The sequence below is a fragment of the Stegostoma tigrinum genome, chromosome 21 (assembly GCF_030684315.1).
Source record: "Stegostoma tigrinum isolate sSteTig4 chromosome 21, sSteTig4.hap1, whole genome shotgun sequence".
NCBI lineage: Eukaryota > Metazoa > Chordata > Chondrichthyes > Orectolobiformes > Stegostomatidae > Stegostoma > Stegostoma tigrinum.
In genome coordinates, this window is record NC_081374.1 from 16,747,963 (window position 1) to 16,775,373 (window position 27,411).

At 40.9% G+C, this 27,411-nt stretch overlaps 1 pseudogene; it reads right to left on the bottom strand.

The window, feature by feature from the left end:
- Positions 1 to 16,606: 16,606 nt before the first annotated feature.
- LOC125462672 (acidic mammalian chitinase-like) lies at positions 16,607 to 27,411 on the bottom strand (annotated as a pseudogene).

Below are 27,411 nucleotides of genomic sequence, written 5' to 3' on the forward strand. Positions count from 1 at the left end.
GGCCAGAAGCTAGAAGGGGAGAGGCAAGCAGCCATGCTTTTGTAACTGGGGATCAGGAATAGATCTTCCTGTTGGTTAGAGTCTTGTTGGGATTTGCAACCCAGCAAATGGGGAACAAAACTATTGGGCAATCTTAAAGGGAAATATTGCTCACTCAAGATGAGAGGGACCCTAATTTAAATGAACTGTTTTCCACTTTCAGTGTTACCTATGTGCGCTTCCAACAACAGTGCAGCAATTTTAGCTTACTCGAGAGGCAGTAGCCTATTAGTATTATCACTGGACTGTTAATCCAGAGACCCAGATAATGTTCTGGGCACCTGGGTTCAAATCCCACCACGGCAGATGGTAGAATTTGAATTCAATAAATACCTGGAATTAAGAGTCTGATGATGACTGTGGGTCCATTGCCAATTGTTGGAAAATCCTATCTGGCTCACTAATGTTCTTTAAGGAAGGAAACTGCAATCCTTACCTGGTCTGGCCTACATGTAACTCCAGACCCATGGCAATGTGGTTGACTCTCAATTGCCCTCTGCGCAATTAAGGATAGGCCATAAATGCTGACGAGCCAGCAATGCCCTCATCCCATGAATGACTTTAAATTTTTTTTAGTTTACGCAGCAAAGAATGCAGTTTCATTCAGATTGACATACTTTGAGGAGAGACTGTGGCAAACTAGTAATATCACTGAACTAATAATCTAGAAGCCCATGTAAATGCTCTGGGGAGACGGAAGCTATTAATAAAATTTTGATAATTCTATGAATAAGTGTGGAAAATACAATAATAGCAACCACAACAATTATCAGTATAATAGCCACCACAATAAGTATGAATGATTCTTGCAGAGATCTGTCTGGTTCATGAGTGCACTTTAGGGAAAGAAATAAAGGATGGGCAACAAATGGACAAGAAATGCCCAAATCCATTAAAAAATAAAGAAAAGAACATATCCTGCCTCAATTGTTGGGTGTCAATTAGGTTCTTGTCTATCAACTTGTTGTTGAGCACTTAATATTGACCCCAGAATGTCCTGGAAACTTTAAAAAACGCTAATTAGCGTTTATGAATTACCAGTGTTCCATTCAAGATGTACAGAAAAATACATTGAGCTGGAGATAAATCCCAAGAATATAGTGGATGAGTTAAATGAATTATACTGAACATACTCAAGGGACTGTGTTTCCTAATTTTGTTCAAAGTTCTTCTGTTCCTGATGTTACATCCAAAATGCTGAAGCAGTAACGGCCAAAAGGATTTCAAAAGATATTTTCCTAAATGTCCTGTTCAGAGATGTTATTACATCTGTCTCAAACAGGTGGGACTAGGTCAGAGATAGGGACATTACCACTGTGTCACAAGATCCAAAGATTGCTGGGTCTTCTTATCTTAAAATGCATCCGCGCTTAGCTGTTTAAAGGAGTCATCTAACTAATCCCTCTACACTGCTTTTCCCTCAAAGTCATGTAAATATTTTCCTTTCAAATACTGAACAAATTATTTTTTGAACGTTTCTATTGGAGCTGCACTCGTACCCTCTCAGGTAGTGCACCTCAGTGCACATGAAAATGTTTCTTCATGTCACCTCTGGTTGTTTAAGTGATAGCTATAAGTTGCTGTCCATTGTTTGGTGACTTTCAGCTTTTAATCAAACTTTGAAATTGCAGCCATGAAGCTAGTCAGATTTCAGAAACAGCTTGCTAACTCTAGTAATAACACTGAACAATTGAATGAAATCATAAATGACAGCATAGACCTGTTCAGCCAAATAATTTGTTGCTGTTATGTTAATTTTATGTATTGTTCTTCCATGTGTTATGGACCAGACTAGACCCCTTCAAATATTTTAAGAAGGTAGTCTAAACCCTAACTGTTTCTTAATTTAAAGGCAAATGTAACATGCTATATCTCCAGATGCAATTTGATTAGTCAAACTACGCGATATTAAGCAAAACACAATTTATTTAAACACTGTGATTAAACTACAACAAAACGAAAGAAGAACTTAGAATAACAACTCTACTGGAAAACTTAAGTGAATAATATGGTAACAATTACAAATTAAAGTTCTAATACAGTAACATCCCAGAAACATAGCCCTTGGCGAAAAAGTAAATTCATAAAAATAGATTTTTCTCACAGTTAATACAGCAGCAGAGAGAAACTCCAGCTTCTAGCTGTAACTGAGAGGGAGAAAAGGTAGCTACCACTTAGCATTGCTGCCTCACAATGCCAGGGATCTATGTTTGATTCAAGCCTTGGGTGACCAATTGTGTGGAATTTACACATTCTCATTGTGCCTGCATGGGTTTCCTCACGGTCCTCTGGCTTCCTCCCACAGCTCAAAGATGTGCAGATTAAGAGAATTAGCCATGCTAAATTGCCCTTAATGTCTAGGGTGGGGTATGCAGCAATAGGGTAGTGGGAGGCTCTGGATGGAATGGTTTTCAGAGGGTTGGTGTGGACACAATAGGCCAAATGGCCTGCTTTCACACTGAAGGGATTCTATGATTCTTCAAAGCTCCAACTGCTTCTGCCTTCTTGAGACTCTAACAGCAAGTTTTAAAGCTAAACCTGAAAACTAAAATTACTAGAAATCTTAGTCTGTGAGACCACAACCATCCAGGCTGATTCTATTGTTCCAATTTTTAACCATAATGCCCAAGGCCTCCCAAGATGTTTATTTTGTCAATCTTCGCTAACCAGGTTGTTACCTCGGCTTTAAAACCTCTCTTCAAAAAAAAACCCCAAAATAATGCAAAATAATAAAGCCACAGCATCATCACATGTTTAAAAGAGGCAAGAGAGCGAGGAGTCATCACAAGTTGGAGGCATTATCTTTCAAAGCTTTCAAAATTGAAAATAAAAGACTGAACATCCACACCTCCATTGCAAAGGGTAAGCCATAGAGTGACCTCTATTTCATAAAATCATGTAGACCCTCAGCTGCCAATCTGTGACTTTTGTAATGTATTTTTCTTAAGAGTTCATATTGCGTTTGCGTTTGAAGGTTAAGTAAACATGAATTGAATTATTACTCTGTGAGCCTTGATTTAAGTCTTAGAGTGACCGTGCTTCAATTAAGCCAAAGTTGATTATGGAACAAGTAGAAAATATATCAACCTTAGAGCAATTCTGAAAAAAAGAGTCAAATCTGCCCTGAAACTTTAACTTTGATTCTCTTTTCACAGATGCTGTCAGATTTGCTGAATTTCTCCAACCCTTTAGCATCTGCAGCCTTGTGCTTTCACTGTCTTGGGCTTTATTCCCCCAGACTTTTCATTTTGGGTGCATCACAGATGCAATTGTGAATGAATTGTTGTTTTTCTTCTTTCCTGTAGAAAAATAAAGAGCTGAAGCTCAGTTTTTTTGGCTAGGCGTCAATTTTGTCGAGTTTGATGGAAGGGCTCTCTCTCTGAGACCCAGCAAATTTTCCTGCTGCATCTTACCAAAGTCACCTCATTAACTGCTGACCCCACCCATACGATTTCCTTCAAGCCCAGTTCTAGACCCATTCTGCCACTTGCGACAACAACTCACTTCTGACATGATGTCATAGAATGGACCAGCATCGCTGGCATTGGCACCATTTTCAAATAGTCATTGTGCAGCCATAAAAGCCTGTTAGTTCACAAATGCCCTGGATGGCTCCTGGCATATGTGCTGGACATGACAGGAAATGGGAAATTGACATCCCCTTTGAGAACAGGGACCTGGAGGACAGTTAGGCACAGATGAAGAATGTCCACTTCCCGTAGAAAAGCTTGAAGAGTCCACAATATCAGATGATGCCAACTTGGCTTCAGGTTGCCACCTGGGTCAGTGTGCTCTCAGCCATCTGGAGGAATGCGCAGTAGTGTAGGAATGTCAATGACGTTGTCAAGTGCACCAGCAGAAGTGACACCATCCTCTCTCTCACATACCTCACGTTCATTGTATCTCTGCCATGGTATTCACCTTCTACCAAAACTCACGTGTGAACTCATTGTTCCATGCAACATCTTTTCTCACTCACGCTCAACCGCCCCAACCTTCACTCTTGCACTGCTAACCCTGTATGGTTTTGCACTCTCTGCTGACTCACTCAGGACACTCACTCTCCACCTGCACCAAAAGTAACAAGTGTGCTACCCACTTTTACCCTCTTTAATATCTGCCTGTCTCTCATTCCAGGAGTAAAACAATCCACAGAAAGGCAGAAAGAGCCAAGATGGATGCCCAACATTGGGTTCCTCACTCCTTACAAGGAGAAGATCTTGACCCTAGCCAATCCTGAGCAGCTGACTGACTGTGTCCAACACTCTGGTCTAGTATTGGAGCTGCCTTTGACTTACTACTGCAGGACCTCCGATTGAAAGCGGTCTCCCTTGATCTGACTGAAGATGGCTGTCAACAACAATAAGTTTCCTGGCTTTGTGTCTGCTCTAAAATACATGGCAATACTGCAGTAATGTGCGCCTGGTGCATGCGGCTGAGGGGCCTAAGCACAAATAAAACATGTCAAGACAAGGCAGGGAAACCAGTGAGCATCCAGGTAGGCTCCAAGTGAGTGAGCACTTAGAGAGCAAGCATCAACCCTGAGATGCAATTTTCCTAGTCCATGAGCTGAGTGTGCATTCTTCATTGCAAAGTGCCCTTGGTACAACGTTACCCCAATAGATGCCAGTGCAGCCTGAGGTGCAGAATCGACGGATGAAAGCATGGTATATGTGGACCAGAGATATGTCATGAGGGCACTTGAGGTTATCAGTTGTCAGATGCCAATGCCCATTGACATTGGGTGGAGGGGTCCGATACCCATTGAGCATGCCCTGAGATGCTGATGTCCAAGAGAGGGTCTTTGGAGCGGGCAATGAGTTCCAGTCACCAGGTACCCAGTCTGAATTCCACGTCCAAAATTCTTGCCATCTGGTTTGCCTATATGAGAAGGACAGGAATGGGTTGTGGCTATGAGTGGGGAACACTTGCCTTCTTTCCTACACATACCAATTCTTATTTGCCAATGATATGAACACATTTAACCAGAATACTTGTGGTCTTTCGAGTATAATTCTTATGAATTACTTAGCATGAATGCCAAGGGAAAGGGATTGGGCTGAAGCTATTTGGTGAACTCATGGATATCTTAATCATTGTTTATTGTTAGAATCCTTAGTCAGGTGGAAAACCTTGTTCCCAGAATAATTTATGAATGATTTAACAGGGAACCAAAGCAAGGGTGCCTTATATAAAAATGTTTTCACACAGTATGTAGGTTAGGGTATGGAATGCACTGTCTGGAAATGTGGTGGAGACAAGTTGAATTAGGACATTCAAGGCAGCATTGAATGCTTAGTGAATAGAAGTGGTGTGCAGGTAAAAGGGAGGAGATTTACATTAGATTGTACAATCGGTATAGCATGATGGGCTGAATGGTTTCCCTCTGCACTACAACAATTCTATAATTCTGTGATTCTGGAACAATGTCTGCTTCACTGGAAATTGAGGTGAGACTACTACAGACTCATGGGGAGCGCTTATTAAACAAAAAGACAGATACTGGTATCAGACTACTAGGACAGGATTGGGTTGGATTAAATTGAATGAAGGCCAACAGTGTTGTATTTGATCACTGTAATCAGTTTTGTGGCAAGGAATAAAATGTAAGAAAGTAATTTTACTTATTTGCCCCATTAAAGTATATACTGAAGGGACAGGGGGTTTATTTACAATTATACAGTTTAACCAATTTAATGGACTCAATCTTCCCAAATTTCAGGAAATAATGAACAGAATAGTGTTTTTTTGGCCAGCCCACAAGGAGTGAAGGCTATAATTATGGAGTCCCCATGTTACGACATCAAAGAAAGTGCAGTTTCTAACAGGAAGCAGAAGTAGCTCTGATTTAATGGTTGAATCCGTTGTAGAACAAGGTCTTTTGAACTCAATAATGATATTTGTTAATTTTCTTATTTAAAAACATAAAATATAGGAGCAGCAGTAGGCAATTCTGTCCTTTAAGTCTTCTCCACAACCCAATTGATCATGGCTGATTACCCTGCTCAATGTCCTGTTCCCACTTTCTCCACAGACCTTAAGATCTCTTTAGCCCTAAGAGCTATATTAATCTTCTTCTCGAGAACATTTGATGTTTTGGACTCAATCGATTTATGCGGCAGAGAATTCCACAGCCTCATCTCGCTCAGGCCGCAATCATTTCTCCTCATCCCAGTCCTAATTAGCCTAACCTTAGACTGTGACCCCTTATCCTGGAGCCCCCAGTCATCGGGCAGGTCCTTTTTCTATTTACCCTGCTTAGTCCTATTGGAATTTTATAGGTTTCAATGACAACATCCTTGTTTTTTATCCAGCTGATAAATCAGGTGGGTCGAGGATTATAGGGTCTTAAGTATGAACATCTCCGCTAGTGCCACTTTAGTCTCAATAGCTAGTGTTGTGTCTGGGAGATTTAATTTGGTTTCTGGTCAAGTCCGAGATTTTAGAATAGAATCCCTACAGTGCGGAAGCAAGCTATTCAGTCCATCGAGTCCACATGAACCCTCAGAAGACCATCCCTCCGAGACCCACCCCTACCATATCTGGATGTATCCCATGGCTAAGCCATTTTTTTTCCTTTATTCATTCATGGGATGAGGCCGTTGCTGGCTAGGCAGCATTTATTGCACATTCCTAATTGCCCAGAAAGCAGTTAAGAGTCAGCCACGTTGCTATGGGTCTGGAGTCACATGTAGGCCAGACCGGTTAAGGATGGATGTTTCCTTATCTAAAGGGTATTAGTGAAACAGATGGGCTTTCCCCAGCAATCAACCCATGATCATCATTATATTCTTAACTCCAGATATTTATTGAATTCAAATTCCACCATCTGCTGTGGCAGGATTCGAATCCAGGCCACCAGAACATTATCTGGGACTTTGGATTAACAGCCCAACCATAATACCACTAGGCCATCAACTTCTCTGCACATCTTTGGACTGTGGGAGAAACCCACATATACACAGGGACGACAAGCAAACTCCACACAGGCAGTCACCCAAGGCTGGAATCAAACACAGGTCCCTGGTGCTATGAGGCTGCAGTGTGAACCACTGAACCACTGTGCCACCCAATGATGTGGAGAAGAGTAATTCAAATTTTCCTCCTTTTATGATCAACAAAACAAGTGGACATCATTCCCACAGAGTTTTCACAGCAGTCCTGTCATATTCCCATCAAGACATGGGAAATTAACTGAACACTTTCAGGGAACCAGAGTGCATGACTTAACTTGTTACCATTTACAGAAAGTGAGAGGAAAAATGTCCAATAGGCACAGTTTTTACAATCACCAGTAAAGTGGGGCTAAAGTGAACCCTAAATGCAAATTTCTGAAACAAAAACAGAAATTGTTGGTAAAACTTGGCAAGTCTGGCAGCATCTGTGGAGAGAAAACAGAGTTTATTGCTTCAAGTTCAGTGAACGATGAAGAGATACTGGACTCACAAAGTTAATTCTACTTTCTCCCCACGGAAGTTGCCAGACCTGCTGAGTTTCACAAGCAAGTTCTGTCTTTGGCCTGTGTCTACAGCATCCACAGTTCTTTGTTTTATTTTAGTGCAAGTTTCTGGGGTTGAATCTTAGACCAGGAGAAAAGACTATTGAGTAAAGGAAAACAGACACGGTAGTTAAATTAGGTGGCCCTACCTCAGTATGTATGTGATAATCTTTCCTTAGACTGATGAGTCACCAAAGACAGCTATTTGGAGGTACTGGGGAAAGTCATCTTCATCCCCTAAGCCTGATGCAGTGGTGGTATTGGACACCTCAGAGCAAGGGACTGAAACAGGATGTTCACAATACGCTAGTATTGGGAATGATCAGTCAGGAAGAAAGATCTGTTTTGGAAGTAGCAGTTAGCTGTGGCAGCCTTGGTGCAGTATTGATGCAGGGGATTCATAGAGAACAGATCAGTGGCGAATGCCTCCTGACTGTTCATGAGTAAAGAACCCAATACATTCTTGACATGAGAATGGCAAGCTTCAAGGTTGTGGAGCATCATGTAGTTGACCAATTTGTCCCATTATTACTCCAATAATGTTATTACTAGAGGGAAACATTAAAGATAGCACAGCATCCAATACAAGGTTTGCTCTGTGTATAACAAAAGTGTGAAGCTGGATGAACACAGCAGGCCAAGCAACATCTCAGGAGCACAAAAGCTGACGTTTCGGGCCTAGACCCATGCTCTGTGGATCCTACTTTTACAGGGCACAATCCTAAGAGTGCAATAGTTTCAAGATTCTAGGTTAGTTGCAAATCTGTTCTACAAAGAACCACCACAGGAACAGACAGTTGAGTTATCTGGGAAATGAAAAGCTCTAAAGCAGGAATGCACAGGGCAAGACATCAATGGAGCTGGTTCAAGTCTAATAGTGGCATAAGAACATCAAATTGTTGTGGCGTTTATGATCCAGATTGGTTAAAGTCAGACGTCACATGACATCAGGTTATAGTCCAACAGATTTACTCGAAATCACAAGTTTTCAGAGCGCTTCATCAAGTGAACTGGAAGGAAGCACACTGGTGCAGAATAAATAGGCAGCGAGATAAAGGCAAGATAAGTCCAGGTAATTAATAGTGTCAACAGATACATGCAAATAGAGTGAGTGGAATGTCAACAGGCTGAATAATCAATCTTTGTAGGTGATCAAAAGCATCAAATGGAGTGAATGGACAGCTGAATAGCAAGTGAAGAGATGGCCTATAAATGGATTAATTAAGGCAGAGAGATAATTACAAAAAGTCAAAAATAAGGTGGTGTCAGAGAGAAGACAAATAGCCGGAATAACTGTGGGTATCAGAGTTGCATGACAAGAGTCTACCCTAAATAACAGCTAATCCAAAACTGTACAAACTAATTAAGGTAGAGAGCTATTAATTAGTTATCAAGGTGATGGTGTCTACACAGAATAGTAAGGAAGATTTTACAAATACAAAACAGTGTGGTGGATGTCCATGTAGTGCAAGATGAACCCAAGATCACAGTTGAGGCCATCATCTTGGGTACGAAACTTGGCTATCAGTTTCTGCTCAGCGATCCTGCATTGTTGTGTGGCTCAAAAGCCACCTCGAAGCTCGCTTACCTGAAGATCAGATAGCGAGTTTTGAGAAGATTTGTAGCTCAGGTTGAGGTTCTGGATGTGAGTTTGCTCGCTGAGCTGGAAGGTTAGTTTTCAGTCGTTTCGTCACCATTCTAGGTAACATCATCAGTGAGCCTCCGACGAAGCGCTGGTGTTATGTCCCGCTTTCTATTTATAGAAGATCAGATCTTAAGTGCCATTGACCGCTGAAATGTTCCCCAACTGGGAATGGGGATGTGATAAGATCTACAATATCCAAACACTGAAGTTTGAGCAAACAGAGTAGCATTATGTGGTTATAAATCTAGGAAAATTTCCACAAACTTAAACATCAGATTTAATTTTGACTGCAATGCCTTGATTAAGTTGACAAGACTGATCCCTGGGACAGCAGGGCTGACGTATGAAGAAAGATTGGATCGGTAAGGATGATATTCACTGGAGTTTAGAAAGATGACGGGGGTTAACCAAAAATTGTATGAAATTCTAACAGGAATAGACAAGGATGTTCCCGATGATGTGTAGGCCGTGGAGATTTTGTAGTTTCACCAGGTATGACACCTCACTTCTTTAGGTATGCCTGGTTCTGCACCCAGCATGCCCTCCTGCACTCTTCATTGTTACAAGATTGCTCCCCTACCTGGATGGTAATGATAGAATGGGGGGAATATGCTGTGCATAAGGTTGCAGATTGTATTGGAATGCGATTCTGCTGTTGCTAAAGGGCAACAGCACCTCATGGACGCACAGTCTTGAATTGCTAGATCTGTTTGAAGTCTATCTCACTTCACGTGGTGATATTGGGGTTAGAATGAGGTTAAAATTGGATAAGAGGAATATCACAATGGTGGATAAGGTAGTTAATTAGGTGAATTTCGTAAGATGGAGTGACAAATCTCAGAGGTCTTCCCAAGTCTATGATATGGTAGCATGTAAATGGTTAGTCTTGTGAATAAACGTCAAGATATGTTACGCAAAATGAACATAGTCCTAATGGTAGACTGATGTCCATTTCAAGAACCAGCTTGTAACTGATGTCCATTTCAAGCCCACCGACTCCCACAGCTACCTAGAATACACCTCCTCCCACCCACCCTCCTGCAAAAATTCCATCCCCTATTCCCAATTCCTCCGCCTCCACCGCATCTGCTCCCACGACAAGACATTCCACTCCCGCACATCCCAGATGTCCAAATTCTTCAAGGACCGCAACTTTCCCCCCACAGTGATCGAGAACACCCTTGACCGCGTCTCCCGTATTTCCCGCAACACGTCTCTCACACCCCACCCCCGCCACAACCGCCCAAAGAGGATCCCCATCGTTCTCACACACCACCCCACCAACCTCTGGATACAACGCATCATCCTCCGACACTTCCGCCATCTACAATCCGACCCCACCACCCAAAACATTTTTCCATCCCCACCCCTGTTTGCTTTCCGGAGAGACCACTCTCTCCGTGACTCCCTTGTTCGCTCCACACTGCCCTCCAACCCCACCACACCCGGCACCTTCCCCTGCAACCGCAGGAAATGCTACACTTGCCCCCACACCTCCCCCCTCACCCCTATCCCAGGCCCCAAGATGACATTCCACATTAAGCAGAGGTTCACCTGCACATCTGCCAATGTGGTATACTGCATCCACTGTAGCCGGTGCCTCTTCCTCTACATTGGGGAAACCAAGCGGAGGCTTGGAGGCCGCTTTGCAGAACACCTCCACTTGGTTCGCAACAAACTACTGCACCTCCCAGTTGAAAACCATTTCCACTCCCCCTCCCATTCTTCAGATGACATGTCCATCATGGGCCTCCTGCAGTGCCACAATGATACCACCCGAAGGTTGCAGGAACAGCAACTCATATTCCGCCTGGGAACCCTGCAGCCTAATGGTATCAATGTGGACTTCACCAGCTTCAAAATCTCCCCTTCCCCAACTGCATCCCTAAACCAGCCCAGTTCGTCCCCTCCCCCCACTGGACTACACAACCAGCCCAGCTCCTCCACTCCACCCACTGCATCCCAAAACCAGTCCAACCTGTCTCTGCCTCCCTAACCTGTTCTTCCTCTCACCCATCCCTTCCTCCCACCCCAAGCCGCACCCCCATCTACCTACTAACTTCATCCCACCTCCTTGACCTGTCCATCTTCCCTGGACTGACCTATTCCCTCCCTACCTCCCTACCTATACTCTCTCCACCTATCTTCTTTTCCCGCCATCTTCGGTCCGCCTCCTCCTCTCTCCCTATTTATTTCAGAACCCTCACCCCATCCCCCTCTCTGATGAAGGGTCTAGGCCTGAAACGTCAGCTTTTGTGCTCCTGAGATGCTGCTGGGCCTGCTGTGTTCATCCAGCCTCACATTTTGTTGTCTTGGATTCTCCAGCATCTGCAGTTCCCATTATCACTAGTCCTAATGGTGTTGTTACATGGCTGACATATAAAAATACACAATGTGCATGCAGTTACACAATACCTCATTTCCTCTTGTATCTTTGTGCTAATATTTTTCATTCAGAATTCTGAACTTAACATTTAGAATAGAAGTTGCCTCTATAATCTTCTCATACTACCTTCACATACTCCAGTCACTGTTGGTGTTGTCATATCTCAGTTCCACAGCACTCAGTTAATTAACTACACCCCAGGGAAATACCTAAGCACCAACCAACTCTATGTCTCAACTTGTCATTAGTTTTATTATATTTTTCGGAAATAAAATAACATAGTAAGGAGGAAGTGTACATTACAAATTAAGGAAAGGACACTTTTTTAAGCTGTGATGTCTTTAGCAAAGGTGCATTGAAACAGCTACTTGAACATAAATCAGTGTCAGAAAAGTGGGAGGCATTCAAAGAAAGCTAGTGAATGGTCAGAACAAATCCATTCCCATAATGGGTTCATCTCTTGCATTTGGAGTCCTTTGGATTTCAAGAAACATTTAGGGTAGAATGAAATATAAAAGGGAAACCTATATCAGATCGAAACATTTGATGCTGCAAAAAGACTAGAGAAGAATAAAAATTACAGAAATGACATAAAGAAGAAAACTAGGAAAGCAAAAACAAGGCATAAAAATATTTCACAAATAAAGCTAATGAAAATACATAAATGTTTATCGCTACATCATAAAAAAGAGGAAATGCAAGCCTATTAAACATCAGAAATGATATTTGTGTGTGGAGGATGAACGTGTGGACTGAACATGAATGAAAACTTTGCTTGTATCCTCTCATAGAGAAGCATGCTGGGACATTGCTGTTTAGGGGGAGATATGAAAAAATAATGGATGGGATAAACACAGCGGAAGAGGAAATTAAGATGTTTAACATTGCTTAAAGTGGTAAGCCACTAAGAATAGGTGAGGTCTATCCCAAGTTATTAAAAGAAGCAAATGAGAAAATTAGGCTATTTTGTTTTGCATTTTAAATTTGCTTTGTTCCACATTTTTTCTCCTTCCACAGAGAAACATTCAGGTCAGGAGTGGATGAATAATTCAAGAATAATAAACTTGTAAACTGGGCCTATATTCAACATAGACAAGAGGAAACAGCAACAAAAGAGGTTGAGGGCAGAATGGTTGACATGGTCTATATGGATTTCAGTAATGCCTTTGATGGGGTATCCACATGGTAGGCTGCTCTGGAAGATCACATAGAATCCAGGGAATGTTGGCAAATTGGATACACAATTGGCTTGATGGTAGGCGGCAGAGAGTAATGGTAAAGGATGCTTGTCAGACTTGAGGCTGTGAATAGTGGTGTGCCTCGGGGTCACTGCTGAACCCATTGCTGTTTGTTATCTATGGCAATGATTTGGATGAAAATGTACAAAGCATGATTAGTAGGTTTGCAGATGACACCAAAATAAACATTGTTATGGACAGTGAGGAAGGGTATCAGAAATTGCAGCAGGATTTTGGTCAGCTGGGGAAGTGGGCTGAGGAATGGCAAATTGAGTTTAGTACAGGTAAGTGTGAGGTGTTGCAATTGGAATGTCAAAACTGGGTATGAGTTTCATGGTGAATGGTAGGGCTTTAAAGAGTGTTACTTAACAGAGGGACCTTGGAGTTCAAGTGCACAGTTCTGCGAAAATTGAGTCACATGAAGACAGAGCATGAAGAAGGCTTTTGGCAGGCTGGCCTTCATCAGGGCACTGAGTACAGAAGTTGGGACGTTATGTTGCAGTTGTACAGGATATTAATGAGGCTGTACTTGGAGTATTATGTTCAGTTTCAGTCACCCTGCTATAGAAACATGGAAACATGGAAAATAGGAGCAGGAGGAGGCCATTCAGCCATTTGAGCCTGCTCCGCCACTCTTCACAACCATGACTGAACATCCAAATCAATAACCTAATCCTGCTTTTTCTCCATAAACTCTGATCCCATTCGCCCCAAACACTATATCTAGTCATCTCTTGAATACATTCAATGTATTGGACTCAACTACTTCCTGTGGTAATGCATCCACAGGCTCACTATTCTTTGAGTGAAGAAACGTCTCCTCATCTCCATCATAAATCATCTATGCCAAATCTTCATACTGTGACCCTTAGTTCTGGACACACCCACCATTGGTAACATCCTCCCTGCATCTATCCTGTCTAGTCCTGTTTGAATTTTATAAGTTTCTGTGAGATCCTCCCATACCCCACCCCCTTTGCCTGACCCCCGGCAAAAACAATTCTAACCTCGTCGATCTCTCCTCACACGTCAGTCCCATCATTCCTGAATCATCCTGGTAAACCTTGCTATACTTCCTTGAAAGTAAGTGTATCCTTCTTCAGAAAAGAAGACCAAAACCACACACAATATTCTAAGCATGGTCTCACCAAGGCCCTGTACAACTGTACATCCCTATTCCAGTACCTGAAACCTCTCACAATGAAGGCCAACATACCAATCTGCTTTCCTCACTGCCTGCTGCATCTGCATGTTTACCTTCAGCGACTGGTACGCAAGGACACCCAGGTCCCATTGCACACACCCTTCTCCTGATTTACAGCCATTTGGGTAGTAATCTGCCTTCTTGTTTTTGCTTTCAAAGTGAATAACCTCACATTTATCCAAATTATACTGCATCTGCCATTGATTTTCCCACTCACCCAACCTGTCGAGATCATGCTGAAGGATCTCTGTATCCTCGTCACAGTTCACCATCCCACCCAACTTGGTATCATCTACAAACTTAAAGATGTTACATTTTGTTCCTTCATCCAAATCTACCAGAAGGATATTATTAAATTTGAAAGAGTGTAGAGGAAATTTCCAAGAATATTGCCAGGACTCGAGGGATTGAGTTATAGGGAGGGTTTGGACAAAGTAGGACTTTCTTCTTTAGAGCATAGGAGACTGAGTGAGGGATTTGAGAGAAATGTATACGATCGTGACAGGCATGGATCAGTCCTTCTCCAGGGTTGGGGGATCAAGGGCTAGAGGGCATCAGTTTAAGGTAAGAGGGCAAAGAATACATGAGAGCCTCAGGGGCAACTTTTGTACACGGGGATGGTACACATTTGGAATGAGCTGCCAGTGGAAGTGGTTGAGGTGGGTATATTAATATTTAAAAGGCTTTTTGACAAATACATGGATAGGAAAGCTTTACAAGGATATGGGCCACTTGCAGGGAAACGCGGTTAGTGTGGATGGGCGTTTTGGTCGGCATGGACCAGTTTGGACTGAAGGGCTTGTCTCCGTGCTGTAAGAGTCTATGACATGAAGAGTCATATTAGACTCGAAATGTTAACTCTGTTTCTTTCTCCACAGGTGCTGCCAGTCTTGATGAGTTTCTCTTGCACTCCCTGTGCTTGTATTAGAAATCAGTTTGCTTCAGTTTCTTTCCTGTGTTAAATGAAAAATGTTTTCCCTGTGAAGCATTGAAATGCTTGGAGATATGGAAATGTCGTGCTTCGAATTTTTGTCAAGGTTTCAAACATCAGTTTCTGCTTTGAACTCTATCAGAGGGAACTTATGCAGCTGAACTCCTTTCACCTGAAATTGTACATCATTCATTAAGATAAAGTATTAAGTAAACTGTTTTCTGCATAAGTCGGTTATTTTGTTTTACTGTTTAAACTACTTTTCATGTCTTTGAGAAAAATTCTTTGGAGTACAATAATGGTTTTTAATCCAAAGATAATGTTACTTCAGTAATTACATTGAAGACCGGTTTCAGATGCATTTGCGCCCAACAAAGTTGTCAGACCCGAAAATAAAGGATGTTTTGGTGTTTTCCCTTGAACAATGATATTCAAAATCATGTCATTACCCAATGGAGCGGCATGGTTGCTCAGTGGTTAGCATTGTTGCCTCACTGTGCCAAGGACCCAGATTTAATTTCACTCTTGTCTGTGCGGAGTTTATGCATTCTCTGCGTGTCTGTGTGGGTTTCCTCCAGGTGCTTTGGTTTCCTACCACAGTCTAAAAACCTGCATGTTAGGTAGATTGGCCATGCTAAATTGCCCGTAGTGTTCAGGGATGTGCAGGCTAGATGGGTTAGTCCATGGGAAATGCAGCGATTACGGGGACAGGGTTAAGGGTTCTGGGCCTGGATGAGAAGCTCTTTGGAGGATTGGTGTGGACTTGATGGACTGAATGGCCTGTTTCTTCACCGTAGCCATTCTATCACATCAGCGGTATAACCAGCGTATATAGGGCTTAAGATAACAAAGTGTGGAGCTGGATGAACACAGCAGGCCAAGCAGCATCTTAGGAGCTCAAAAGCTGACTTTTCAGGCCTAGACCCTTGATCAGAAAAGAGGGAGGGGAAGAGGGTTTTAAAATAAATCGGGAGAGAGGGAGAGGTGGATCAAAGATGGATAGAGGAGAAAATAGGTGGAAAGGAGACAGACAAGTGAAAGAGGTGGGGATGGAGCCAGTAAAGGTGAGTGTAGGTGGGGAGGTAGGGAGGAGATAAGTCAACCCAGGGAGGACAGACAGGTCAAGGGGGTAGGATGAGGTTAGAGAGTAGGAAATGGGGGTGAGGCTAGAGGTGGGAGGAGAGGATAGGTGAGAGGAAGAACAGGTTAGGGAGGTGGAAACAAGCTGGGTCCAATTTTTAATTCTAATTATTTTCTTGTTCTTCCAGATAACTATGATATCAGAACACTGCCATGGGGGCTGCAGCAGTTCAAGAAGGCCGTTAATCCCCACTTTAACAAAAATAATTAACTGATGTACAGTTAAGGCTAGCCTTACAAACAACATGGTATCTCATTACAAAAGAAAATAACACCATCTCTGGGAGCATACAAAGGAAGATGAAAATACACATATACACGTGTATTTTGGCATACACATTGTCAAAATTTGCTGAAATTGTACTTCAAGCAGACCACTTTTGGATTAAAATTTAATAGTTTGCCCATATTAAGCTTCAGAAATATTCCTTTAGGACTCCTAATAAAGGCTCTAAACATTACTGATTTACACAGAACATCTGCTTTCAATTGTTACTTAGATTAACAAGAACCCATACCTTTTACTTAAACCCAGCTGCAACAGACACAGGAAGGGTTAAAGACTAGTCCAGCAGCACAACGCTTTATGTAGCTTACTTCATTCACACGTTGATAATATTTATTCTTGTCTTTTGGATCAGCGTAGACATCATTAGCTTTGCCAGCACAGAACCCACTTCGATCACTACTACTGCTGCCACCACCACCGGGAGCCTGCATAGGAGGAACAGATAGCCATGCTGCTGTTTTAGATGGAACACAAGCTAGAAAGAAACAAAATTCACTAAATCATCACTTGCTTCAAAATGGGTAACAAAGATAAGCATGGCCAGTCTAGGATGCATGGTGCATTGAAATTTTTCAGGAAGAACTCAATATCCTGTGGTATTTGGAACAAGCTGCTTGCAAGTTCAATTCACAACAGCAGCTGAGAAAATCTTGTGACATTGTTGGAGTGTGCTTATTGCAACTCAAACTTTGAAGTGTGATTTAATTGTAGTTTTATTTTAAACAAAGTTACACTATATGCATGACAGATCCTATGGAACACGCTCTGAAAAATTTGATAAATTTGCATCATCATATGTTACTCCTTTAAATTTAAATATATTAAGACAATGAATATCTTCATATTAAAGTTTCAATGCATACTGGATGCAACAACTAATGCAAATTTATGACTTAGCCTGTTAACAGTGTGATGAAGTTTTATGATATGGAATTATTGCTATTATTTGAAAATTTGAAGTCTAGCGCAGAAACAGCCGTGTTTTGTTTGCAGTGTGATTTGTATTTCTGTGTTGCATGTGTTAAGTGATAACATAGATTTAGCTTCATTTTCAATTTCTGAGTTCTTTGAACGGCGACTGGTTGTCCAGAATGCTGTTTACATGGATTTAATTGAGACTTTGACAAAAGTTCCTTAAGGAGAATAGGTAGTACTTTAGACAACAAAGAGTAAGAAAGGGAAAAAAAAGTGGGTCATTGCCTAAGGTTTTATGACACAGCGAGGCAGAAGCTGAGAAGAAATCTTTTCAAAAAGTAGAACAATCCAGAAGGTCAGTAGGTATACAGATTTCTGTCAATGAGAGCAGGTCTACGGCAGCAAAAGTTATTAGCTTAATTGTCTTCAAAACAGTCAGTGTAGAAGACCAGAAATTTTGAATGGCTTCAAACACTGGTAAGAGAAAAGCTCCAAAAACAAGATAACCAAGTGTGGGGCTTGATGAACACAGCAGGCCAAGCAGCATCTGCTCCTAAGATGCTGCTTGGTCTCCTGTGTCCATCCAGCCCCACACTTTGTTATCTCGGATTCTCCAGCATCTGCAGTTCCCATTATCTCTGAGCTCCAAAAACAAATGGCTTTAAGATATCAGGGACATGGCTGATAAGTACATGAACTTAAGGAACACAGGTTTAGAAACAAGTGATCTGAATTAACAGTTGCTTCAGAATGTCAGGAACAGAGATTATTTAAAGAAGATAGCACCAAGTGAGTGCAGACATTTATCAGGAATAGAACAAGTTTAGCCATGCCAGCTGAATGACAAACTTTAAACTGCAAACAGGGTGACTTCACTGAGGTTGTGTGAGGGTAAAATCTGTGAGGTTGCTGCTGAGGGTAAAAGAGTTGAATCTTTATTTTTGATATTTTTGTTGCAACAGTTTCAACAATTTGTTACATGGTGTAATATAGTTAGTGTGTTTTTTTTACTTTTGTGTGTAACAAACTTTAAATACCTTAGTTAAAGATACATTGGCAGCCTCTTGTGACTATGACCCATACTGGCCACTATGGGAAGCAAATAAAGAAATAAAAGTTATAGTCTGTGAAGCCACATGTTCACTTTGGGATTTGACTTGCTCAGTATTACCATGAACACATAACAACAAATGAAGATGTTTCAGTGTTTATGACATGATTCATCCCTCATATGGATTTTATGACCATAAAACACTCGGTAATCTTGTGTTATTGTGGTTCAAACAATGTTGAATTGGAAAGGTATTTAGTTAATTCTAATAATTGCTAAGTTATTCTACTCATTAATGATTGCTGACATTGTGATAGCAACAAGTAGCAAGATCCAAGTGTAAAGAAGCCTCAAGTTACCTTGAGAGATTCCAAGCCCTGTGTGCAGTGCATTGATGAGAGGATAAGGCCCCTGGTTGCAGAAAGCTCCGGAGAAGTCATCCAGAGCAAGATCCCACACCGTAGCTCCTCCATAGTTGTTGTTTTTCAGCCACTCAATCTGGAAGACATTGTTCACAAATTCACTTCATAAATTCTTGTTTGCAAGCAATTTTTGCCCCAAATACAAATAAATGTTTACAATACACTGCAACTAAATACAAAAAAAACTCTTCTAAAATTGTGGAAATGCGCAAAGGTGCCACTGCTACCATTTGGTGAATATAGATACCTTCGACTTCTATCATACCCTAGAAGAGAAAGGGAAGTTTTACTCCAATGAATTTTAAAACAGATATTCCTTTTTTTAAATTCATGGAATGTAGGCACACTGCTTAGCCAGTGTTTATTGCCAATAACTAATTAACTTGGTGGCAGTTAAGTGCTGGAGACCAGGTAAAGAGGCAGATTTGGACGAGTGAACCAGAATGGTTTGTACAGCAAGTGATCGCACAGTTGTGATTAAACAGATCTAGGCCTTTTTTGCGAAATTCAGATTTCACCATCTGCCATGGTCAATTCAAATTCATGTTTCCAGAGCATTAGAATCCAGTGAATTTACTAATAAGTCACCACTTCCTAATCATTGAGGTTGCTGTAATGGCTATCTGTGAAATGAGACTTTTCAGAAACTGTCTCTGTTTCTTTCACACATTCATTTGCATCTTTGGTACACAGAGCTGAAAAGTCAGATGTATGAACTTCTCCCGACACTCTTGCATCAGGGACTAAATCAGAAATAAAACCAGTGGTTAAACTGCATTAAAAAAAATCTTAAATTCAGTGTCACCCAACTAGCAATGACAGCAGGCAAGAATGAACCATTTTCAAGTCATTTGCAGTTTTCTGTGTTTCTTCTTCATCATTAAAGTGTCAGGACTCAAGGCCAATATTAAGTATACTTTGATTCACTGGGTCCCTGCCCCAAATATCCAAGTCTAATGATTTAATGACACACATCCTCTCCACTACAAAGTCATGCTGCCTATAACCAATAAGTCCAAGTTTTTCTAAATGTAAATGAACCCAGTCCCCAAGAAACATAAGATTCGCCAGCCTATAATTTCCTGGATTATCTCTGTTGCCCTTCTGAAACAAAGAAATAACATTGGGTCCTCAGGGACCTCTCCTGTAAATAAACAGATACAAAGATTTTGTACAAGATGTTTTGGCTATTCCATTGAAAGATGTTATAACATTTTTCCAGCCCTGGTAATGCAAAACTAGTTGTATATCACAGCACACGTATTGCAACAAAACAACAAATAAAAAAGTTATTTAATTTTACCTTTTCTCTAAAACTCCTCACATCATCATATCCAAGCCATTCATTTCCTTTATATGCATATGGAACCACTTGTGGAGCATTCCATTTCATGATGGCACTTTTCAAAAATGTGCAGATCTGTCAAAAAAGTGAGACATTAGAGTTCAAGCTATTAGTGTTTCCATAGAACAGTGGTTTGCAATGCTTTAAATGTATACTATTGGAAATTTTTAGTTCATTTTCCCTTGTTGGTTTCATTCGATTATTGGCTTCATTAAAATTCTCAAACATGAAAGCACCGTTACTTGATAAGTTGGAAACCTTTCTGTATTGATAAATATGAAATGCTGACCAATCCAATTGTTGAAAAATGAAATGATTTCTCATAGAGTCAGAGACTAATACAGCATGGAATCAGGCCCTTCATCCCAAAGTGGTCTATGCTGGTTGTTTGCCCACTCAGCTAGTTCCAATTGCCGCTTTTGGTAAATATCCCTCTCAAACTCTCCCATCCATGTACCTGTCCAAATGTTTTTTAAATGTTGTTATTGTACCAGCCTCAATCACTTTCTCTGTCAGCTCATTCCATATACGCACCGCTCTCTGCATGAAAAGGTCGCCTCTCATGTTCTTCTTAGATCTTTCCCCTCTCACCTGAAACCTATGTGCACGAGTTTTCAATTCCCCATCCCTAGGAAAAAGACAATATGCATTCATCCTGTCCATGCCCCTCTTGATTTTATAAACCTCAGTAAGTTCATCACTTATGCTCCTACATTCCAAGGAATAGGATCCTATTCTGGCCAACCCTTCCCTATAACTCAGACCTACTAGTCCTGGAAACATCCTCGTAAATCTTCTTTGCACACTTTTCAATTTAACTATATCTTTTCTATAACAGGGTGACTAAAACTGTACACAATACTCTAACTGCCACCTTATCAACAACTTATACCTCTTTAACATTATGTCCCAACTACTATACACAGTTCCTTGACTGATGAAAGCCAGCATGCTAAATGTCTTCTTCACCACCCTGTCTACCTGTGACGCTGCTTTCAATGAATAATGCACTTGTATTTCTAGGCCCCTCTGTTCCACAACACTCCACAGGACATCACCATTTATTGTATAAGTCCCACCTTGGTTTGACTTTCCAAAATGCAACACCCCACAATCATCTGCATTGAATTGCATTTACCAATCCTCTGCACAATTCCCCATCTGATCCAGATCTCTCTGTAATTTTTGATAACTGTCCTTGCTATAACGAACACCTCTTAATTTTGTATCATCTGCAAACTTACTAATCGTGCCTTGTACATGTACACCCAGGTCATTTATATAAATAACAAATTATGACTGCCCAAGGACTGGCCCCTCTGACACCCGACCAGTTACAGACCTGCAGTCCAAAAACCAAACTTCAACCATCACCCTCTGCTTCTTACCACTGAGCCAATTTTGAATCCAATTAGCTAGCTCTCTCCGGATGTGAATTATTCTTGATTTAGATTCCATGTGACCTGACTTTCATTACTAGCCTGCCGTGCAGGACCTTGTCAAAGGTCTTACCAAAGCCCATATGGACAACATCCACTGCCCTACTCTAATCTATCCTCTTGATTACCTCTTCAGAAGACTCTAAAAAAAATTGTCAAACAGGTCTTCCCATGCACAAATCTGTGCTAACTATCCCTCCGTCATCTGCTGTGGCTCCACACATAGGCAGCCATATACAGCCATGCTGACCCTTAAGGGGACCTATTGTCTCCCTAGCCACCCTTTTACTCTTAACGTAGCTATAGTATCACTTGGGATTATTTTTAAACATATCTGCTAGATCCATCACATACCGTCTCTTTGCTCTTCTGATTTCACTCCTAAGTGTGCTCTTGCACTTTTTATAGTGACTCATTTGAGCTCTATAGCTTAAACCCATATTCGTTGCCTTCTTCTTCATGCCCAGAGCCTCAATATCCTTCATCAGCCAGGGATCCCTAAACTTACCAGCTTTTCCCTTCACTAGAACTGGGACATACTATCCCTGGGCTCTTGATGTCACACTTTTAAAAGTCTCCCATTTGCCACCCATTCCTTTTCCTTCAAACAGACCCACCCAATTGACCGCTGCTAGATCCTGCCGAATTACCACAAAATTGGCCTTGCTCCAGTTCAGCACCATAACCTGTGGACCTATCCTATCTTTTCCCATAGCTATGTTTAAACTAAGGGAGTTATTGTCACTAGACACAAAGTACTCTCTGACTGGCACTTCAGTCATTTGCCTGACCTCATTACCTAAGAGGAGATCCAGTGGTAAAGGTCACATGTTGTGAAGATGACATCAATTTTACCTCAGTGGTGAAGGACAGAGAATCTAATGAATTAAGCGCAGAAGTAGGCCATTTGGTTTCTCAAACTGTTTAATAAGATCACACCCAATCTATTTGTGTTCTGAACTCCACATTCCCATCCATTGCAGACAACATTTGATTCCATTGGCAGATAAGAATCAATGTATCTCAGCCTTGAAAATATTCAGTGATCCATTCTCCACTGCCTCAGGTTGTGTTCCAAAGTTGTAAAGCGCCCTTAGAGAAAAAGGTTCCCTCAACTCTGTCCTAAAAGGGCCACACCCTAATTTTAAAACAATGCCCCTGCTTCTGGACCCACCTACAGGAGAAAATGTCATTTCCACATCCACGTTGACAAGACCATCCAAGATCAATCAAGGAATAAATGTTTAAGGTGGTGGATTGGTGTGCTGTGAACCAGTTTAGACATAGTGGGCCACAAGGCCTGCTTTTGCATTGTAACAATTCTGTGGCTTTGTGCATAAAGCACATTGTATTATCCTACACAGCAGTAATTCTATCACTGGTTGTTGACATCAGAGGCTGGGCCATTATTTATTTCCCCATCGCAATCGTCCTTGAGAAGTTTGTCCTTCTCGAACCACTATAAACCAGTCTCCAAAGACACACAGTTGCCTCTAATATAAGCTAAATGACAAGAAAATACCTTAAAAACAAAGAAACAAAATTACTTACAATTGAACAAAAACATTGGGGTGTAATGTTGATACTGTTAACAGGTGTTGGTTTGATTTGCTGAAAGGAATAGTGAAAATGCAGAGGCTACCTTGCTCACCCACTGTTGGCGAACCGTAGAAATTCCAACTCCTGCCAAAGTCCAGTGTTACTATACATAAACTTCACTTTAAACAACAGAAACATCAGCACCAAACACCAGCACACTGTAAGCTTCAAATTCAAGTGCAACATTTGGTACATTTGGTAAGTATATGCTTGTGGCAAACTAATTAATATAATCTATTAGTTTGATTTACAAACTCAAGAGCTATGAATTGCATTGTTGAATGAATAACTTGTTACTTGTTTTAACTTTGTTTACATGGTTCAGGTTAGTACTATCATGATTGTTCAGGCATTGCCAGACCCATTCTGCATTGGTTATTGTCCACTCATGGAAAACCAGCAAAACTCAACTCCAGGTATAAATCATCAATCTGGTCACATTATGAATGTACATAATTGGGTAGAAGTTTTCAATATACAACAATATATAAAAGGAACTTCAAACTATGCTAGATATTGCTGATACATTCACAAATTTTACAATAATGTTATACTTGTTTTTAAGGCTATTGAATTCGTGGTAGAGGGTGACATCATTCCACTCATAGGTGGTGATTTGATTGTTCTTCATTCCAGCGAAAGCATAGATCAGATGTGTACACAAGTAAGGGTCTATGTTCTCTGGCATGTACTTCCCTGATCCTGGTCTGTACTGAGCCCAGTTTGTAAAGTAACAAACAGTCTGTAGGCAGAGCCTGTCGGTGACAACAAATAACAATCAGCACAGAATTTCTACTCATTGCATGAAATTTGCCAATGCTTTAGAAGTGCAAAAGCTTACCCAGTTCCAGACATGCCAACAAGACCAATGCTGTAATGAAGAATATAGAAAAAATATCAATGTTCTGGTAGAAATGTGGTTAAAGATTCAAGGGCTCATAATATTCATAGTATTAAATGTGTAATTGTCATCAACTAATAATCTATGGTTAATCAAACATTTAATTTCAAGCATTTTTTTTGTTTTCAGGGGTGGAATTTGATTAATCCTTGCCAAAATTAGCTATGAGGCCTTTGGTGCAAGCTGTCAGTGCCATCCTGTTTATACAAGCTCAGCTTACAGGAGAAGTACATTTTGGACAATGAGGGACATAAGAGTACCCACATATCTGTTTTTCCAGGGACAGCAATCCTGCCCCTTCTGACTCTGCAGAAATTGAGTGTTTTCTATATTTAAGGTGCAACAAAATGTGAATTATTCTTGATTTAGGTTATGTTTTGAAGTTAATATGAAGCATTAATTCCCTAATATGGGTTCAATTTTCTGAACTGAACTGGACCTTATAGTGAGGTACTGAAAATGCATGACCTTGTGTTGATTGCATGTAGCAATAGGACACACTAATTCAAATAACCTTTCTTTTTCATATACCTGTCCAAGATTTTGACAAGCATGTGTACATTAAGTAAAGGCAGAGGACCATTAAAACGCATGGCATTCAGATTAGGAGCAGAATTAGCCCCTCAGGTCTGTTCTACCATTTAATAAGACCCACTGCTAATCTGACTACTCCAATTTCTTACTGACCCCAAAACCTTACATTCCTTTGCTTATCACAAATCTACAGTACACTGCCTTAAAAATAATCAAGCACTATCTTTTGAGAATGAGAGCTGCAAAGATTCACAATATTTACGAGCTCCTCGACAGTATAGTGGGCAGCATCTCTGCCAGTCAAGTGGGAGACCGTGGCTCAACTCAGCTACTTTTAGGATGGCACGATGTCTCATTGTTTAGCACTGCTGTCCCACAGCACCAGGGACCTGGGTTCGATTCCACCCTCAGACGACTGGCTATGTGAAGTTTACATATTCTCCCTGTATCTGCGTGGGTTTCCTCCCACAGTCCAAAGAAGTGCAGGCTAGGTGCACTGGGCATCCTAAAATGCCTGTAGTGTTCAGGGATGTGTAGTTTAGGTGGACTATGGTGTAATGGGTCTGGATCAGATTCTCTGGGAGTTGGTGTGGACTTGTTGGGCCAAATGGCCTGTTTCCACACTGTCGGGATTCTGAGAGAAAAAGAATATTCTTAGCTGTACTTTAAATGGATGGCACCTCATTTCAAAACAGAGATGTGTGGTTCTACATTTTCTCATACAAGGAACCATCCTTTCCACACCCACCCTGTCCAGACTCATCAGAATCTCATATGATTCAATCAGATCACCTCTTCCTCTTCAAAACCCCAATGGAAATGAGCTTTGGCTATCACATAGATTTCGCCTCCAAGAGGATGCTTGACCTTATGTCACAACACTTATGATATCCTATACAGTTTAAGGAAGCCAGGTATTGATTAGGTGGTATTGAAAGATCTGACAGACATTTATGTCAGCTGGCCATTATGTACACTTACCACATCCACATACATATTCAGTTATGACTGAAGAGTAGCATTTCATGATTCAAGTAACCTGAGTAAAGATGACATCTGAGACCTCAGTGCCCTCAGTGATGATATCTTGAGCATGTCTCTTAAATGTATGCTCATATTCTGACTATGAGATATATCACAACAGGCTATCCAATGTTTCCTCATCCAAATATTCATGTAGTATATCTTCTTTGAACTTCTTCCAAAACAGTTACATTCTTCTTTGAATAAGGAGGACAATACTGTACATAATATTCCAGATATGGTCTCATCAAAGCCACTTGAAGTAAAGGGGTCCTCACTATATTGGTGTTCAGTGTCCATCACTCCAAAATTCTATTAGCTGTCCTAAATACATGACGTACCAGCTTTCTAACCTTCCTTAATATATGCACTAGAATGTCCGGTTTCCTCTGCGTCTCAGAGTTTTATTCTCTTAACCATTATTTTTGCCTCAAATATGACTTTGCAGCTGCTCCATTTATCTGCAGTTCTGAATTACAAAAGATCAATTAGCAAATGCCATAAACTCTCCATTGATATTGTTATGCAATTGATCTTGTCCAAGGAAACAGCTACATCAAACAAACCAGTCAGATTTGAAAATATTTCAATTCTGTTAACAATGGACATTCCTGCCAGCTAGCTAGTAACACCAATGCCCTGTGAATCATTAAAAATGTTATGTAAGTAAATGGTAGCAGTGAGGAAGTCACTGCGAATGGATGTGGTGGGTGTGCAATGAGGGCTGGGCTCAAGTGTCACATTGGCTAAAGCTGGATGTTCTGCCACCAGGGGAGGTGTTGGGAGAAGGAGCCTGCCTGACAGGGAAAAGGGAAGCCACAAATTGGACAGAATAGTTTTAATCTATCAACAAAAATGGGATCCAAGGAAACCTTAAATCATAAAGCAATGAATTCCATGCAAGTGAATAAGAAAATTCTAATTTAAGGTCATCTAAGCTCAAGATCTATGAAGAAGATTGTAGAAGATCATAAAATCCCTACAGTGTGGAAACAGGACATTCAGCCCAACTAGCCCCTCCAAAGAGCATCCCACCCTGGCTCATTCCCCCACCCCTGCAACATTTAAACATTGTGCAAGTGTAATGGAAATGCATTAGCTATGACGTCAACAAACTGGAAGGTTTATTTAAGGTGATATATATTTTGTACCTAAGTGCATGTCAATTACTTTGAAAAAAATGTTGTTGCTGATCTATTTCTGTTATCTCAAACTAATGTAATTACGGTAGTGCCAAGAAAGTTTATGTGCTCACTGTGTGTTATAGATGGAAGCTTAATCGAAGGTTAGTAAGTCTGGAGTATGTTGATGAATTTTTTCTAATTCTGGTTCTGTGTGAGTCCAAATATTCCATAGGTCAACTCAAATACAGAAGGGGTTCTTACTGTGTAACTGCATTGCCTATTTAATGAGTTAGTGAGAATGAAAAATAGCCCCGGAAAACTGAAACATGTCCCATGAAAATCAAAAAGTAGTGATTCAGAAAATCTCAAGAGAAATGTTGATTTTAAAACAAGAATGATCAAATATGGTACTGACACAGAACATTTAGTTGAGGAACAGCAGTTGTGTAATTCAATGGGTTATCTGAAGTGCCCTTGACAGCCTGCCACTTACACAAGCTAGCTTCAGGAATCCCAGCAAAGATTCAATTCCTTTATAATTAAACTTGATTTTTACGAAAGGAGTCTTCACATTGTTCTTTGCCCCATTTGAATCCTAACAGTGAACTTACTAAAAAAACGACCTTAAAATGTGAGAGGTAATAAACAGGAATATTGCTTTACCTGTTCCAAGTAGAAGCTTTGCCAT